The sequence below is a fragment of the Hippoglossus hippoglossus genome, chromosome 9, assembly GCF_009819705.1.
Source record: "Hippoglossus hippoglossus isolate fHipHip1 chromosome 9, fHipHip1.pri, whole genome shotgun sequence".
NCBI classification, from domain to species: Eukaryota; Metazoa; Chordata; class Actinopteri; order Pleuronectiformes; family Pleuronectidae; genus Hippoglossus; species Hippoglossus hippoglossus.
Window position 1 is genome coordinate 26,487,929 of NC_047159.1, and position 19,600 is coordinate 26,507,528.

At 38.9% G+C, this 19,600-nt stretch overlaps 1 long non-coding RNA gene across 1 annotated transcript in view; it reads left to right on the forward strand.

Moving 5' to 3' along the window:
* LOC117767920 overlaps window positions 1-16,571 on the forward strand; it is a 34,506-nt gene extending 17,935 nt beyond the window's left edge. The window contains exons 3-4 of the long non-coding RNA XR_004614956.1: window positions 7,407-7,415; window positions 16,354-16,571. This is a non-coding gene — a long non-coding RNA (uncharacterized LOC117767920). The remainder of the gene's footprint in view (window positions 1-7,406; window positions 7,416-16,353) is intronic.
* The last annotated feature ends 3,029 nt before the right edge of the window (window positions 16,572-19,600 follow it).

Genomic DNA, 19,600 nt, shown 5'->3' on the forward strand with positions numbered 1-19,600 from the left:
AGTTGTATATAGTAATACTAAAACAAAATCAAGCTGCTCGTGCTGCTAGTCATACATAAACATAAAAGAAAAACATAAACAGAGTTGAAGTAACAGATCAGTGTGTTCAGCAACTTATCACCCAGTTTGTCTCTGATCATCATGGAATGGAAGAGTCAGTTAGTTCCTTCTGTTCAAGTCCTTTATCCACACACAAACAGACACATACACACACATATGCACACACAATAAAGACAGTAGTTGGACTTTATACCATAAGATAGAGAAACAAGGTGAATGACTTTACAATAAAGAAGCCAAGAAACTGGATCACATTGTAATGGAAAATTCCACTGACCAGGTGTCTCACTGCTGTGATACTGTCTACCTGACAGGATGGAACCCTTATTTGGTGATGTCTCACTGCTATGACCTTGACAAACAGGGTGTATGCCCTTATTCGGTGATGTTTTCTTCCAACTGCTACAGCGGACGGACACAGCAGATAGACACAGATGATGATTTCATGTCTTTTTTTCAAATTATGTTTTATGAAACACCTCTTTGTATAAGTTCTGGCTTTTGTGAACTTTGGGGCAGTTCCATTTTGAGCACCCGTGCTTGTTGTGTAACCTCTGCAGAGCTTACTATTAAAAAGACTCAAAGGCAACTCCAGTCTGAGAATTTCATTATTTCAAATCTCAAGATGAATTTCCATCACAACATCATTCCAGTTCTGAGATCTTTACACAGATTCCCTGTTTGTCAAATAATTAACTTAAAAATCAGGCTGTTGGTTTATAAAACACTGATGGTTCAGGGCAAAGAAACAGATCTACTGCTACTTTATGAACCATCCAGACCCCTCAGGTTGTCTGGAACAGGTCTGCTTTCTGTCCCCACAGTCAAAACTGAACATGGAGAAGCAGCATTCAGTTTCTGTGCTCTGCAATTGTGGAACAAGCTCCTGGAGAACTACAGGTCCGCTGCAAATCTTAGTTCTTTTATTTAAATGCTGAAAACGTTCCTGTTTGCCATAGCCTTTTATTAAATCAAATAATTTCCTCACACTGCATTTTCACTCTTTGATTTCTTATTTTATTTATTCAATTCTTTCACTGTCAATTGTGATGGAAATCTGAAAATACAAGAGGCTGGAACACCAAATTTGTCTTTGTGTATTTTAATAGGAGCTTTCTGCAGAAAGGATCAACACAGAGAGTCACAGGGATCTCAGAGTGAAGATGGAGAACAGTCAAATGCAAGGATCTTATATAGGAGAACTAAGGCTGTTTGTCTGAGCCAGTTCAGACTGGTTCTGTAGGTGCAGTTTGAGACAGGAATCAAAACACAGAAAACTGATTTACATATGTTTCCTTTGGAGAAAGAGCAGACATAAATTCAGTTCTTTGGAAAGTAAATAAGTGATTAAAAAGGTCATAAAGGTTTCAGGTCATAAAAGTATTGAGACATGTTATCTGGGTTTCAGGTCACAAACAGTTCAGGTCATAAAAGTCTCAATCAGGTATGCAAAGACTTACTTTTCAACTACAAAATAGGTTTCAACCACACTTAGTTATTTTTCCACTACATTTCCCCCTTTTTTGTCATTTATGACAACATAAGAGAATGCACAACTACAGTAAAACATCAATGCAGCTCCTATGACGTCTCTGTAAGTAAATGTAAGACAAGGGGATCTACCACAGCAAATATATCTAACCTACTCTATTATTACAGAGAACAGTATGAGAACATTTGTTAGAAGTTTTCTTCCCTCAAAACATGGGAGGGCAAACTAAATGTACCATGTATGTATGTGGTGTGATTAATACTTTGTGTTTTATTGAGGTATAAATTTGTATTTTATTTCACGGAACAGGTGTAAAAAGTGAAGCTTATACACCTTGAGGAGCTGAATGGTAAAAGACAATATCCAGGGAGAAAACTTAGCAATTTACAATCTAACACAAAAGAGGCACAGTGATAATGAAATAGATGATAACTGTATTATCAGTTGTATATAGTAATACTAAAACAAAATCAAGCTGCTCGTGCTGCTAGTCATACATAAACATAAAAGAAAAACATAAACAGAGTTGAAGTAACAGATCAGTGTGTTCAGCAACTTATCACCCAGTTTGTCTCTGATCATCATGGAAGGGAAGAGTCAGTTAGTTCCTTCTGTTCAAGTCCTTTATCCACACACAAACAGACACATACACACACATATGCACACACAATAAAGACAGTAGTTGGACTTTATACCATAAGATAGAGAAACAAGGTGAATGACTTTACAATAAAGAAGCCAAGAAACTGGATCACATTGTAATGGAAAATTCCACTGACCAGGTGTCTCACTGCTGTGATACTGTCTACCTGACAGGATGGAACCCTTATTTGGCGCTGTCTCACTGCTATGACCTTGACAAACAGGGTGTATGCCCTTATTCGGTGATGTTTTCTTCCAACTGCTACAGCGGACGGACACAGCAGATAGACACAGATGATGATTTCATGTCTTTTTTTCAAATTATGTTTTATGAAACGCCTCTTTGTATAAGTTCTGGCTTTTGTAAACTTTGGGGCAGTTCCATTTTGAGCACCCGTGCTTGTTGAGTAACCTCTGCAGAGCTTACTATTAAAAAGACTCAAAGGCAACTCCAGTCTGAGAATTTCATTATTTCAAATCTCAAGATGAATTTCCATCACAACATCATTCCAGTTCTGAGATCTTTACACAGATTCCCTGTTTGTCAAATAATTAACTTAAAAATCAGGCTGTTGGTTTATAAAACACTGATGGTTCAGGGCAAAGAAACAGATCTACTGCTACTTTATGAACCATCCAGACCCCTCAGGTTGTCTGGAACAGGTCTGCTTTCTGTCCCCACAGTCAAAACTGAACATGGAGAAGCAGCATTCAGTTTCTGTGCTCTGCAATTGTGGAACAAGCTCCTGGAGAACTACAGGTCCGCTGCAAATCTTAGTTCTTTTATTTAAATGCTGAAAACTTTCCTGTTTGCCATAGCCTTTTATTAAATCAAATAATTTCCTCACACTGCATTTTCACTCTTTGATTTCTTATTTTATTTATTCAATTCTTTCACTGTCAATTGTGATGGAAATCTGAAAATACAAGAGGCTGGAACACCAAATTTGTCTTTGTGTATTTTAATAGGAGCTTTCTGCAGAAAGGATCAACACAGAGAGTCACAGGGATCTCAGAGTGAAGATGGAGAACAGTCAAATGCAAGGATCTTATATAGGAGAACTAAGGCTGTTTGTCTGAGCCAGTTCAGACTGGTTCTGTAGGTGCAGTTTGAGACAGGAATTAATACACAGGAAAATGATTTACATATGTTTCCTTTGGAGAAAGAGCAGACATAAATTCAGTTCTTTGGAAAGTAAATAAGTGATAAAAAGGTCATAAAGGTTTCAGGTCATAAAAGTATTTCGACATGTTATCTGGGTTTCAGGTCACAAACAGTTCAGGTCATAAAAGTCTCAATCAGGTATGCAAAGACTTACTTTTCAACTACAAAATAGGTTTCAACCAGACTTAGTTATTTTTCCACTACATTTCCCCCCTTTTTGTCATTTATGACAACATAAGAGAATGCACAACTACAGTAAAACATCAATGAGCCGTGGGGGTGGTTGAGTCGACCTGTAAGAGAATGTGTGAAGCAGGTAGTGGCTGGCGAGCAGCTGCTTTTGCATTACCTTGTGACACTGGGTCATTATTAGAAGTGTGAGCATCACATTTACAAACTGCAACCTGTTTGGGGAGGAGGACAGCATCAAGCATCTGAGACACTAGAGCTGATTTGCCTGATGACGTAAGGAATTGTCTGTGTTTCCAAATTGTGCCAAAATCATGTACTACACCAAATGCATATCTACTGTCAGTGTAGATATTCACCCTTTTCCCCTTAGCCAATTTGCATGCTTCAATGAGAGCAGTGAGCTCTGCTGCTTGTGCAGACAGAAAAGCAGGGAGTGGTCGTGTAATCAATGTATCATGTGCTGTTACCACAGAGAAACCAACTTGATTTGCTCCTGTGTCTGAATTGCGAGACGCTGATCCATCAGCAAACAGTTCAAAGTCTGGATTCTGCAATGGTGTTTCCTGTAAGTCTGGTCTGGGGGAACAAACTTCAGTTATTGTTACTACACAGTTGTGTTGTTCACCATCTCCTTCTGTTGGAAGAAGAGTAGCTGGGTTTAGATCATTACATCTTTTTAGTATCCTACTAAATCATTGGATGCCTTCTCAGCCTCCTCTGCAGCTGCTACAGCTCTAAGACAAGTAAGGAGGCCTGCAGCAATAGGTTCAAGTTTTGCTGAGAAAAATGCCACAGGTCTCTGTTTGCCCCCATGTTTGCCTCGAGGACAGCATATCTGCAATACGAGCACATTCCTTGTTTCTTTGTAACAGGTTTAGGAATATTTTAAATTGCTGTTACTCTCTTAGGGGAGAGGGATTTGCCCTCTGCAGTGATCACATGCCCTAAAAATGAAACTTGTTCTTTGACAAACTGCAGTTTTTCAGGCTTGCCTTATGACCTTCTGCAGCTAGATGTTTTAGGAGAGCCACAGAATCGTTTTCACGTTATTCTTAGTCCGATAACAAATCATTACATTGTCAACATATTGTAAAAGTGCAGTTCCTGGTGTTATCTCTAATGATCTTAAGCTTTCTTTTAGTGCCTGGTTGTAAATGGTCAGTGATTCACAATAGCCCTGATACAGGCGTGTGAAGGTATAACTTTCGCTGTTAGAATCAAACACAAACCAGTATTGGCTGTCTTTATCAATTTGAACGCTGAAAAATGCATTTGCCAGATCAACAACAGAGAACCATTTACTATCCGGCGGAACTTGCTAGAGCATTGTTTAAGGATTTGGAACAGACGGAGCACGTTGTTGTACTGTGGCGTTGACAACTTACAAATCTTGGATGAATCGCCAATCATCGTGTGCACTAGTGAATCCTTGCAAGGAACAATTACACCTGCCTTCAATAGAGAGTTGAAAACTGGTGTAATACCATCGATGGCTTCCTGTCTCAGTGGATATTGTCAGAATTTGGTGTGATAACCACAAGTTCCATGTTTTGAATTAAAGCCACATCATGATTGTGCCCTTGAAATGTTGTTTGTATAATGTAAATATGCATGTGCATATTGGGTGTCTGTATGTGTGTCTGGTACCAGTTGAACAGTCCTGAATGTGTGAACAACAGATGAAAATCATTTTCTATACAGTTTCAAAAATGGATTATACTGAACTACAGGATCTGATGTCTTTTCCCAAATGTCAGCATTGACACATATTTTTATCCATGGTCCCAAGTCTTGCCATTTATATTTTCTGTGCTCTGACAGCAAGACATGTGAGTGTGAACCAGGAACGTCAAAAAAGGAAACAGCCTCTGAACATCTGTGAAGGAACTGAGAGGGTGACTTATTTTCTGGTTCTGTAAAATTACAGAAACAGCACATCTATGTTCATTCCAGAACATGCAACTTAGCGTTAACTTCTCTCTCACACAACTTTCTTCACAACTGTCTCTAAACCATCTTTTTTCAAAATCTGCATCTTTCCCTTTGTGTATGTGTGCAGTGCAGTGTAAATCTTCTGGATGCATATACGTGGTGTCTGTTCTTAGTGTGACTGAATGTGCCTTATCCACTAGATCAGTGTTGATTGATGTGACAACAGATGAACAGAGCTTCCACTCATACACATATAACAGTGAATCAGCATTATACTTAATGCATGTGTAAATCTGGGGTGGATCCAGATCAGCTGTTCGGACCACTATGACTCCTGATGGGGTGGAAACGAGAGAAATGCCCACAAGACAAATTACATCTCTTCCCAGCAAATTAATTGGACAACATGAGGGTAGCAAAAATTAACACTTGAATTTTTCTGTGATGCTATCACTAGATATTAATTTTTCAACCATGGTGCTTCCTGAAGCCCCCACAGATCTAACAAATCATCTGCTCATTTTAGGATGTGTGTCAAACATATCACTCTTGATGACTGAATGTGTTGCTCCTGAAACTACAAGGAATGTAATCTCTTTCCCTAACACTGTGAGTGAGTGCATTGGCATATGACAGGGATTCCCAAAGTGTGGTGTGCGCGAGCTGCCTCTAGGGGGTGCGCGAGAGGAAAAATGTAATGGTGCTCTCTCCCCCTCCCTCTCCCTTCCTCTCTCTGGCTGCAGGCTGAGCCACCTGTGCTGCACTTGAAAATCCTCAAATGGATCATCTTTTTGATCCATATCTGTTTCTGAGCCTATGCATGTGCCACTCTTTGTTCTTTACGTGGTGGATCGTGTGTTACTCTATTGTAATTTGATTCAGATTAATGGTGTTCTAATTTTCGTAACCGCTTTTATGTATAGTTAATTGTAAATTTAATTTGATGCAATTTTTTTCTAATGCGGCTGAAAATATGACAGCATTTTTCCCCATGTTCTCTCATGATGAAAAAATCTGCCTCTGAGCCTGTGCGTGTGTCCTCTCCTTCCTCTTTGCTCTTTAAAAGTGACGGCTTGTGTAACTTTGTTGAAATTTATTGAAACTTTGTTGCAGTGTTTCAGTTTCATTCGAATGTGAGAGCGCATTGTTGCGATCTCTTGATTATTTTGTTACATGTGTTCTGATCATATGTTCATGATTAAAGATGATACATTTAATGTGGCTATAAATAGGCTCTGTTGCGTTTTTTTTTGTTTAAGGTGTGGTGGATTGGGGTTTCGCGAAACCGGTCGGGATGCAAAAGGGGGTGCGTGGCCTAAAAAGTTTGGGAACCGCTGGCATATAAGCATAAGCATCTGATTGATACTTGACATATGTTCCTATCAGTAGTTTGTCTTTCTTCTCTCAAAAATCTTTACTTCTGTGATAAATGTTTGTGTTGGTGTGGTGCATTCACCCTCTTGATGTGTTACGGTCTCGTTCTCTGTTCAAAGTTGCTGGTTCCTCCCTCTCCTCCATCCCCGCTCGGTTCAATCAGCCTTGTAAGGTTGCTGTTTCTTCGGACAATTTTTGCCCAATGTCCCTTCTCTCCACAGTGAAAACAAATGTCCGGATCATCATTCCATATGCGGTCTCCCCTCTTCCTTGAAATCCTCCTCTTTTGCGTCCGCGATGTACCTCTGAACATTGTCAGTGAGGCTTTATGCAGATCAGTCTCTCTTTTCTTCCTCTTCTTTTCTCCATGCTTAATTATCTTCTCCTCATGAACTGCATGTGCTTTTAATAAGCTGAGTTTTCCCGAGTCCCACTTGATGCCTGTACTTTTAACAGGCTGGCAACATCAGGTCACTTCAACCATCGCGATTTGGGCTGGATCCTGACCCGGTCCATATTGCCCGCTTGTCTGGTTCGAGGTGAAGAGAGGAGTTGTGGGTCTGGAACGTTATTAGGTGGAGGAGGTTGTGGAGACTGGGCTCCTTCCTGCGGAACATCCGCTTGAGGTGGAGCTTGTTGTTGTTCAGGTTGTCGTCTTCTCGGCGGGGCAGAGTCGAGGTCGCAAACCTGCATTTTGAGACACTGAGACACTTGTGTTGGGCCATGGTTTTTTGTGAAACCACACTTCGGCCTACATGTGCCATCAAAGCCTGAAGCCGCATGTTCCCCCAGGACTCAGTCTCCCAGGGGCCATCAAAAACCAGAGCAAGGAACTCAATCTCCCAGAGGGCATCAACTTCACACAGAGGTGTGAAAACCCCCCCAGGGACACAGGTTTCAACTCCCATTGGTCACTCTGGACCCCATGACCTGTGAGGTCACCGGGACAATATAAAGCCTCTTCAGCCTCTTCTGTTCTCTTTCTACACTCCCTCAACGGAGAGAAGGCTGTCGAGCCTCTTCCTGCCTCTTCCCACAATCCTTCCACAGGAGGGAAGGCTGTGGAAGGATTGTGGGAAGAGGCAGCTCACATCTTCTCTTCCCATCCAACTCTTCGAGAGGAGCACAAAGGTGCAGCTTCCAGCTCATCTCACCAAGGAAACCTCCTCGCCCTCCAAGCTCTACCAACATCCTAGCAGCGATGCGATGTCCTGCAGGAAAACTTCAGCCAGCAACTGAGCTACGCAGCTCAACAGAAACCAGCAAGACGACACAAAACTTCGAACTGCACAGCAACTTCCTTTTTCCCCTTTCCACGGACTGGTAACACAACTGGGCTTAATAATTATACTAGGCTAAGCAAGACTGTTTATTCGATTCTGTGTGAGGTTTATAAGTTTGATTTGTGGTGTTGTGATATTTTGGGTACAAGTTATTGAGAAAGTAATGTTAGTCTGTTATGCTCTTCACAGTCTTTCATTGCATCCAATCTAGTAACTTTCTCTAATTTGGCACACACACAGACACACGCATAACTCTTCACCTCATTATCTCTACAGGTCGTAAACATTCCAATAGGTGGGGGAAGGGTGTTATCTCTTTGGCCAGCCACCATTTTGAAAGCACGCTGACTCACACAGACACACACACATACCTATCTTTGTTTAGCAATTAGACCGTTAGTAATTTGTGTTTTTATACTTTATTATATTCATAATAAATGTTTTTCTTTCACAAATGTTTTTTCATTAATGTTGCATAAGTGAATTTTGCCAACCTCTACACTGTCAAGAACCCCATATCCTTCAACTTAGCTAACTATCTATATGGTAATTTTGGTTATAGTTATTAATTTAATTGTTAATCAGAGTTCCAAATTTGTAGTTAGTACTTTTATGAGACTTATTCAATAAATTGGCTATCTTTTCCCTTCCTTTGAAGGGTGGTGCCCCGAGGTAACTTTAATCAATTAAAGTTATTATTTAATATTAATAATAAAATATTAATATTTAATATTTTGTTTTGACAACCAAATTTATTGAATGCCGAAAGGCACACCATTTCATGGTATCACGTTTGATGCATTATGGCACAACACTTGTGAGGAGTTATCTGTCCCTGTCAGTGTTTGTTTTCTGTCCCTTTGATGCAATTCTTCTGACCACATTCCGCATACCTTCCTAACTGCCTGCAATTTAAGTTTTACTTTTCTGGCCTAACTTACTTTTTCTTTCTCCTCTGGCTTCAGTCTCAGCAGTTTTAGCTGTCTTATACTAAAACTCCCCCCAGCTGGAAACCCACATTCTTTCATCCACACTTGTATCAGACTTAGTGCTGTGTCAACATAGTTCCTCCACATGAAGTTCATGTTAGGACTTCTCAGATCAGTTCCATTATCCAAATCTTTACATTTGTCTTTTACCTATTTAAAAAAATATATATTTTCAGTATTAGTTACCTTAAGTCTTCAATCAATCTCCAAAATGCTTTCGTAAGGAGCAATATGAAACTTAGTAATATAAACATCCTCAAAATAATGTAATACCCCTATATAATATAGTCAATAGTAATTTCCTCTTATAATTACTTGGTCACTGGTAATTTCTCAATTTTTCTCTCTTTTTTTTTTTAATACACTTTCAAATATCCTGCCTGACCAACATGAATCATAATGCCTTAAAGAAATTCTCTAAATAGCGCGCTTTTGGAGTCTTGCTTCACACAATCCAAATACTAACCAGTATTATATCATTTCTGTGGTTGTGGTCTTAACAAACTCTTAAGGTACCTCGTCCGTCTACCTTCCAGGTTTCTTCTAAACCTTGGTTAAACATTTACGGGGCTTTCACCCGTCGGAGGATCCAATCCCCTTTGACCAACTTCTCCATAACACTATGTATGCTGGTATAAAATACACTTGAACTTTCAGATTCTCACCAGATAGATCGCAGCGCTGAGAAGATCCGGGCTCAGGTCTCGGTCCCTGCGTGTCACCCATCCTTTTGGGGAGGTTAAGGTTGGAAAATACTTTCCCAAGAAGGCCACTCAACTGTAGACACCAAGTCCAGATGTGCCCAGTCATGCAATCCCACTTCTGACACCAAATTGTGATGGAAATCTGAAAATACAAGAGGCTGGAACACAAAATTTGTCTTTGTGTATTTTAATAGGAGCTTTCTGCAGAAAGGATCAACACAGAGAGTCACAGGGATCTCAGAGTGAAGATGGAGAACAGTCAAATGCAAGGATCTTATATAGGATAACTAAGGCTGTTTGTCTGAGCCAGTTCAGACTGGTTCTGTAGGTGCAGTTTGAGACAGGAATCATAACACAGAAATCTGATTTACATAGGGTCCATACGTTTCCTTAGGAGATAGAGAAGACATAAATTCAATTCTTTGGAGAGTAAATAACTGATAAAAAATGTCATTAAGGTTTCAGGTCATAAACGTATTTAGACATGTTATATAGGTTTCAGGTCACAAACAGTTCAGGTCATAAAAGTCTCAAACAGGTATGCAAAAAGTTACTCTTCAACTAAAAAATAGGTTTCAACCAGACTTAGTTTTTTTCCACTACAGTTGTTAACCTCAATAAATATAGCTTTACACTTTCAGCTGATGTCTCTTTTTTGAACAGCACGTAAGAGTAACTGCAGTCAGAATAGTGTAAGAAGTGCACTTTGCTACCACACGTGTTCAGCATATTCAAACAAATCATCCAAGTCTTTTTTTTAGATAGATACTGTAAATGTAATGGCTACAAATCAATGTGTACAATCCCTGAAACAGATTCATTAGAGCAGGGGTCCTCAAACTTTTTGGGGCCAGAGAACATTTTTCCAAGACCTCCTCATAATGCCAACGCTGATTTTGCATGTGCTTACTGCCATTTGTACTCAGATGTCAGAAATAATTTGTATTTTAAAACTTTTCAACTTAAATTCTTCAGACCTGTTTCATGGTGACCAACATAAACACATTTCAATTTGAATAATGTTAATACCACTTACGTACTTTTAAACACAGGATAATTTTATTAAAATAGCTTTTGGACTGGTGATTCCTGCTAATTACCGTTATAAGTCACAATCATATCAGAGTTGCTATTGGCCTAAAGCTAACATAGATGGGAGTAAATGGAACAATAATGTTCATTTTGACAAAAAGATGAAAGTTTCAACACAGACGCGTTGAACCTCAATGTAAAAGATCAGCAGCAGGTTAGAGGTAAAACATCCATGACTGTCTGGTCTGAAAAAAAGGTAAATTACCTGATTCCCTATTGCAGAAAAAGGAGCTAAATAAAGCTGCTATGGCTGCAACAGGTCCCCTTGTTATTTATTTGAAGGAAAACGTTTCCTTTAACCCAACTACTTACTTTCCTGAATTATCTGATGACTTAAAAAACACACCAACAGCAGTTGAAGGTGCTATATGTACAAAGATTCTTGCTGGTAGCAGGTGGTGGTGATGGTCTCTCTTCAAAAGCTTCAACCATCATTGTCTTTACAAGACAAGAGGTTGTAATACGTCCTCTGAGCACAGCTACTTCTTCAGGGCAGACTGGAGACTGGAGTGATTCAATATTGGAGCGTGAACACTAGGTCGGGGCTAGCTGGTTAGCATGCTAACTTCAGTAGGAGTAAAGAAGTGACAGAAAGAGAAGTGAAATGAGAGTTAACATTGGTGCTGTTTTCCACCACTGGATTGAAGGAATGAAGCTTGATGCTGAACTAACATTGTTTCTGCTAGAATGGTAAGTAAACAGCTGTTAATGCTAACACGTAGCAATAGAACATCTACAAACAGGTAGACTATTACAAGCTGAATTTCCCCAAGCAGGACAATAAAGTACTGAACTGAAAGATATGCTGTCAATGTTGTCTTTACTTTCACAAAACATGGAATTATTTAAACTGAGCAGTTTAACTGAGTTCAACATGTTTGAAATGTTTGATTCTGCAAACACTTTGTTAATGAGGAAGTTGTGCTTTATAATGTAGATTGGCTAAAAGCTATTAACCCTTAAAAGCATATTTCAGTATTACATCCTCTGTTTTATTATTTATCTTCAGTTTAAGGGACATTTTTACAAGCTCTGTTTAGTCATGGCTGGTGTTTCTCAACCTCTTTAGTCTGAGTTTGGACTTGGAGACTGCAGCTTTTTATCTGCAAGTCTACAAACTGGGGATATGAAGACTGAAAGACATGTGCATTTATAAAACATCTAATCCTCATTGCACACTGTTGAAAATGAAAACAGGATTTCTTGTTTCCCTGTCAGGACTAGAATTTGAACTATCTTTGCTTGTTATTTTACATCTTTAACAAAAAACTAAATTAATATAAAACGTAATATATGTATTTGAGTACCATGTGAGTGTTTTCCTATTTCTCAAAAGTTTCATTTTAAACAACTCTCAGAATGTCAGTTCAGTTGAAATGTTTATTTTTGCACATAAATTACTACATTTTGTTGCTGAGTTGGAAAACTTTACAAATATTCGTAACCACAGAGCTGATGGTTATTATTAAGTTACTAAAGAAGGAAACAAACACGTTCTGAGCTGGAATATGCAGCAGGAGATGATGAAATACAAAAGAAAAACACATATTTTAACATATTTAATATTTCACTTTACCTCAAATAGTTATGTGATATTATTATTATTATTATTTTTGTTTAATTATAATTATAATAATAATTATTATAATTATTATTATTATTATTATTATGTGATAAATTATTTTGTCTTATCTTGTCAATTAATATTTCAGCAATTATTTTGATTATAAATATATATAATAAAAGTGAAAATATTCGGATCGAAAACTCAATTCAACAAGAAATGAGGTTGATGGATGTTTTTTGGGGTCAAAGTAAATGTTTTTTTAACTATTAATAAAAATGGCATTTAAAGAGCAATAAATAGCAACTTATCAACCATTTATAAAGTGAACATATTTAAAATAATCAGCCAAATCAACACTCCAAAAGTGTTTTATTATTTTGGTGGAGATCATCATGTGAATACATGATCATCATGTGAATACATGATGATCTCCACCAAAATAATGCTCCACTGAAGCTGCAGGCCATAAAACCAGAGGCTGAATGATGCTACAAAGCTCCAGAACACTGAGGGGAACTGCACAGTTGGTGACTATTCTCTCTGGGTTCTTCACTTCTGTCATAATATGTTTATATTCTTTAAATATAAACATGGAAACAGGTTATGTCACTGTGCAGTACAACCCATGGCTCTGACATAATGTCTAATCCTCTTTGTTTAAATACATCTCTACTCTCCTGTTAGGATCAACCACATTTGACCTCCTAAGCACCAACATACAGTATTCAGTGCCTATGAGCCGGATTATTCAAACTGCGTCCCTAACAATCCATCATCTTACAGGGAAACTGTGTGCACATAGAACATAGACATTACAGACCAATGTTGAACCAGGGAGTCTGTAAGCTATAGAAAATAGACCATTATAATGCTAATTATTTTACTTTGTGTATGTCATTGTTCTGTTATATTTCTTAATGATAGTTAATTTTTGGGTTGCAGTTTGTGTTGCGATTCCACATTTGCAATTTAGAAAAAAGACAAAACTAATGGCAGACACCTCTCCATTAATGTTAGACACTGTCTTATCTCATCAATGTTGAATTTGATTTGATTTGATTGATTGATTGACTTTTATTTTCTCTTGTAAAAGTGAAACATACTGTTTGAGGATACAAACAATAAAGTGTTAATGTAACCTCTGGTTTGTCTGTGTAATATTGTCTATCTACTTTATGTCAGGATGCTGACATAAAGTGTGCGGCTTGTTGCTTTAGCTTCAGTGTTATTTAAGGCATATTTAAGGCTTAAACAAGCTTCTGGTCAACTGAGACAGACACTGGTCTTCTATTGGAGCGGATCAAATCTGACAGCCTTCATCAAATTAAGCAAAAATACACTTAAGATATTTCTACAGTTAATACAGTGATCTGCATATGTGCCGCGGTAGAATTGAAGCTATAGCAACAATATCTTAGCCAAGGACCAGTCCAGTGCCAAATGATTGCTTACGCACTTTTAGAGGCTTCCCCAAGTTGTTCAGCACATACAGAGATGCAAATATATTCACTCTGTGTGTGCGCTGAGATCCTTGGGTCAATCTACCCCTACCTCCCCCAAAGCACAGCTCAATTCCCCACTTCCCTGGAAAATGCAAAACATCCACACTGAGTCATATCCGTAGGCCTGCATCTGCAGGGGCAGCGACGGGGGGATGGTGGTGGTTAGGATGCATTTAATTGATTACCCACTTGGAAGTGTGGAGGAGGGGATGGATGAAACACAAACACACATGCAGATCTTTCCTCAAACCATCTGCCTGGGGGTCCACATCCCACCACCACACCAAAGGATGAGGGGAAGGTCTCTCTGTGACCTATAGGCTCAGAGAGCAGTATGGAGTGGATAGATGAATGAATGTTCCCACAGCTGTGATTTCAGTGCATTGCCAACACAGCATTCTGGTCAACTTTCCATGTATTTGCTGTCAGCCCAACAAACTCCAGGGACTGATCAGATAGTTTGAAACACTTTTATAATTGTTACAGAAAAATGTCTTGAAAGTCAAAACCTGTGTTCCTCTAAGATACTTTCTTCTCTGCTGCTGGGATAGATGAGTGAATGAAGGGACTGACGCTGTATTATTTCATGTCGTCTACTGCCATCTGGAGACCAAAATTGGGAACAGTGTCGAGGCTGCTTATTTTTCAGGTCATTGAGGACTGGCTGATCAGCTTGTGTCTCACAGATAAGCACAAGGCATCTGTATAGTGACACACAGGGTTGTTTTAAGTTGATTCCAATGTTGACCCACTGCACCTTCAACAATCTTAGATGCGTTGTGCTTAAACATTTAAAGTGTTGCATTGTATTTTTGTACTTCATTGTATTTGATTGTGTTAGAGTTCTATCATGGGTAATGTTTTATTTATTATCAGCCATATCATGGGTTTGTAGTACAGTTATTTTTGATGGTATGTATTGTTGTGCAATAATGCATTAAACGTGATACCATAAAATGGTGTGCCTTTCGGCATTCAATAAATTTGGTTATCAAAATAAAATATTGAATAATAATATTAAAAATATTAATATTAAATAATAACTTTAATTGATTAAAGTTACCTCGGGGCACCACCCTTCAAAGGAAGGGAAAATAATTTATTGATTAATTCTCATAAAAGTACTATCTACAAATTTGGAACTCTGATTAACAATTAAATTAATAACTATAACCAAAATTACCATGTAGATAGTTAGCTTAGTTGAAGGATATAGAGTTCTTGACAGTGTAGGGGTTGGCAAAATTCACTTATGCAACATTAATGAAAAAAACATTTGTGAAAGAAAAACATTTATTATGAATATAATAAAGTATAAAAACACAAATCACTAACGGTGTACTTATTAAACAAAGATGTGTATGTGAGTATACTTGTGTGTGTCTGTGTCTCTGTGTGTCTGTGTGAGTGAGCGTGCTTCCAAAATGGCGGCTGGCCACTCCAAAGATAACGCCCCCCCCTTTGGAATGTTTACGACATGTATCGGGGGTCAGAGAGATGGGTGCTGAGATATGCGTGTGTCTGTGTTGGTGCCAAATTACGGAAAGTTACTAGATGCATGCAAGGAAAGACTGAAGAGCATAACTAACATTAACTTTCAAATAACTTGTAACCAAAATATCACAGCAACACAAATCAAACTTATAAACATCACATGGAATCAAATAAACAGTCCAGTTGTGTTACCCGTCCATGGAAAGGGAGAAAAGGTTGCTGTGCTGTTCGAAGTTCTGTGAAGTCGTCTTGCTGGTTTTGTGGCTCCTGCCTTTGTGGTTCTGTTGTGCGGTGCAGCTCAGTTGCTGTTTGAAGGTCTCCGGCAGGACATCGCGTCGCTGCTTGAAGGTTGGTAGAGCTTGGATTGGAGGAGGTTTCCCTCGCTCGGTGCACAGACAGAGAGGTGGGCTCCTCTCGGACGGTCGCGTCGAAAGAGGAATTGAGGAGTTGTGGATGCGGTGTGCTCCTCTCGTAGAGGTGCATGGAAAGAGAGTGAAGAGAGGGAGACCTGGCCTTATATTGACTTGGTGACCTCATAGGTCATGGGGGCCAGAGTGACCAATAGTAGTTGAAACTTGTGTCCCCGGTTGGTTTTCACACCTCTGTGTGACATTGAGGCACTCTGGGAGACGGAGTTCTGGAGGCTCTGGATTTCTCCAGAATAAAAGGACATGCAGCCTTAGGCTTTTGACTACACATGTAGGCCGAACTGTAGTTCACAAATACCAGGTCCCAACAGTATAATGCACATGACAATATTTGGAATTCTATAAGACAGGTCATTTTATATCAGCCTTATATCTGCCTTAAGCAGCTGTACAGATGTAACCTTTGCTGAAATAAACACCAATACTTATGTTTTAAGTGACACGGTAGAGAGTAAATCTAGTCACTCCAGTAGATCACAGTTTATGGAGTCATGACTGATACCGCAGTCTTCTAGTGTTACAAATTTCACACACTTTGTTATTAAGTTTTCCCAACCATAATGAACATCAACAAATTCTTCATTGTATAAGACAGCTGAAGATTATATCGAAGTGTGATAGATGTCAGACAGTGTATATATACCATATATCTGAACATACATACTTACAGTTCAACAACCAAACACCTCACCCACACCCACACCACACCTTCACCCAAACCCCAAAATTAACATACAAATAAAATGAAAGAAAATAAAGAGAAAATTCCTTTTTAGTTGAGGATCACATTGGAATAGATGAATGCTCTTCAGTTTAACAACAGCTTGTATTAAGACACATACACTACCGTTCAAAAGTTTGGGGTCACTTAGAAATTTCCTTATTTTTCAAAGAAAAGCACTGTTTTTTTCAATGAAGATAACATTAAATTAATCAGAAATACACTCTATACATTGTTAATGTGGTAAATGACTATTCTAGGTGGAAACGTCTGGTTTTTAATGAAATATCTACATAGATGTATAGAGGCCCATTTCCAGCAACTATCACTCCAGTGTTCTAATGGTACATTGTGTTTGCTAATCGCCTTAGAAGACTAATGGATGATTAGAAAACCCTTGAAAACCCTTGTGCAATTATGTTAGCACAGCTGAAAACTGTTTTGCTGGTGAGAGAAGCTATAAAACTGGCCTTCCTTTGAGCTAGTTGAGTATCTGGAGCATCACATTTGTGGGTTCGATTATACTCTCAAAATGGCCAGAAAAAGAGAACTTTCATGTGAAACTCGCCAGTCTATTCTTGTTCTTAGAAATGAAGGCTATTCCATGCGAGAAATTGCGAAGAAACTGAAAATTTCCTACAACGGTGTGTACTACTCCCTTCAGAGAACAGCACAAACGGGCTCTAACCAGAGTAGAAAGAGAAGTGGGAGGCCCCGGTGCACAACTCAGCAAGAAGACAAGTATATTAGAGTCTCTAGTTTGAGAAATAGACGCCTCACAGGTCCTCAACTGGCAGCTTCTTTAAATGGTACCCGCAAAACGCCAGTGTCAACGTCTACAGTGAAGAGGCGACTCCAGGATGCTGGCCTTCTAGGCAGAGTGGCAAAGAAAAAGCCATATCTGAGACTGGCCAATAAAAAGAAAAGATTGATATGGGCAAAAGAACAAAGACATTGGACAGAGGAAGATTGGAACAACGTGTTATGGACAGACGAATCAAAGTTTGAGGTGTTTGGATCACACAGAAGAACATTTGTGAGACGCAGAACAGGTGAAACGATGCTGGAAGAGTGCCTGACGCCATCTATCAAGCATGGTGGAGGTAATGTGATGGTCTGGGGCTGCTTTGGTGCTGGTAAAGTGGGAGATTTGTACAAGGTAAAAGGGATTTTAAATAAGGAAGGCTATCACTCCATTTTGCAACGCCATGCCATACCCTGTGGACAGCGCTTGATTGGAGCCAATTTCCTCCTACAACAGGACAATGACCCAAAGCACACCTCCAAATTATGCAAGAACTATTTAGGGAAGAAGCAGGCAGCTGGTATGCTGTCTGTAATGGAGTGGCCAGCGCAGTCACCAGATCTCAACCCCATTGAGCTGTTGTGGGAGCAGCTTGACCGTATGGTACGCAAGAAGTGCCCATCAAGCCAATCCAACTTGTGGGAGGTGCTTCAGGAAGCGTGGGGTGAAATTTCTACAGATTACCTCAACAAATTAACAGCTAGAATGCCAAAGGTCTGCAATGCTGTAATTGCTGCAAATGGAGCATTCTTTGACGAAAGCAAAGTTTGAAGAACGAAATTAATATTTCCAATAAAAATCATTATTTCTAACCTTGTCAATGTCTTGACTATATTTTCTATTCATTTTGCAACTCATTTGATAAATAAAAGTGTGAGTTTTCATGGAAAACACGAAATTGTCTGGGTGACCCCAAACTTTTGAACGGTAGTGTACATCATGTGGTTACTGCAGAAAGCCACAGAGCATCTCTTGTGTTTCAAGTTAAATGACTAGAAAATCCCATTTTAAATGTGAATATTAAATTCCAATGTATGATAAGATATAGCTTTAAATCCCAAACAATATAAATTTACCAAACCCCCCAAAAACATAATTAAAATGAATACCGACAGGTGTCTACACGAACGTCATGACAGGTATGTAGACCTCTGTAGTTTTCCTGACTTCTTTGCCAGCCATATTGTCAGGTGTCAATATCCCACTGTCAAAAGAACACAAGTACATTTTTCACTTAGATCAAGTGCTAACCATAATAACGTAGACCATTCACTGTAAGTCATCTCTTGCGTGTACGTTTTAGTGAATAAACAAAAACAAAGTAAAACTTGCACATTTATGCCACTTTGTGCCAGAGTGGGATCTTTGTCAGGTTTTTCCCACATTTTAGTAACTACAAAAAAAACATTTTCCTGCCCAAGATTATCCATCATTTTTCTCTTGGGAAATAAATCATCTTATTTTTTTCTCCTGAACTTCCCTTTGTAGGAGAAATGAGGAGCAAGAGACAAGCTCTATTTGAGATGAATCATCATGACCAGGAATTCTTACACTGTGTTCATTGGCTTCTTTGATTTGAATTTGATCACTGAAACAAATTCCAGAAGTTGTGTAGGCTCATGTGTAAGCCAGTCACATTGTGTTTTGGTTCTCACTGACACAAATAAAGATTAGTGGGGGGAGACAGAAGTCGGATCATTAAATATATGGATTAAGGATCAGGTTGAGACAAGAGGAAGACCATTTCTCAGGAGCTACATACATACAAGTATGAGGAAATAGTCGAAATGTCATATTGATCTTAAATTGGGCTTGGAGCAAAGGATAGACAAAGAAGAGATCTTATTTGAAAATGTTCTATCCTCTTGGAATAAGTATTCTAAAAACATGACCTTTTGTCATCCTTGAATTAAACTACATTATCAATCTGACTACACACTGCTCCTTTGATCCACATAGCAACTATCCTTTATGATTTGGTGCCATGCAGATAGGGTGCCAAGCATGTGTTGCTGATGCTGTTTGAAGGAAATGAAGTGAGCACATGTTCAGCTGACACTCCTGCAGATGCCTGGTTAGTCGAGAGAGGTTACATTTAAAAGTTAAAATTTATGATCTGATCATAACTTTGATCACCAATTTGCGTCTCTTGCCACAG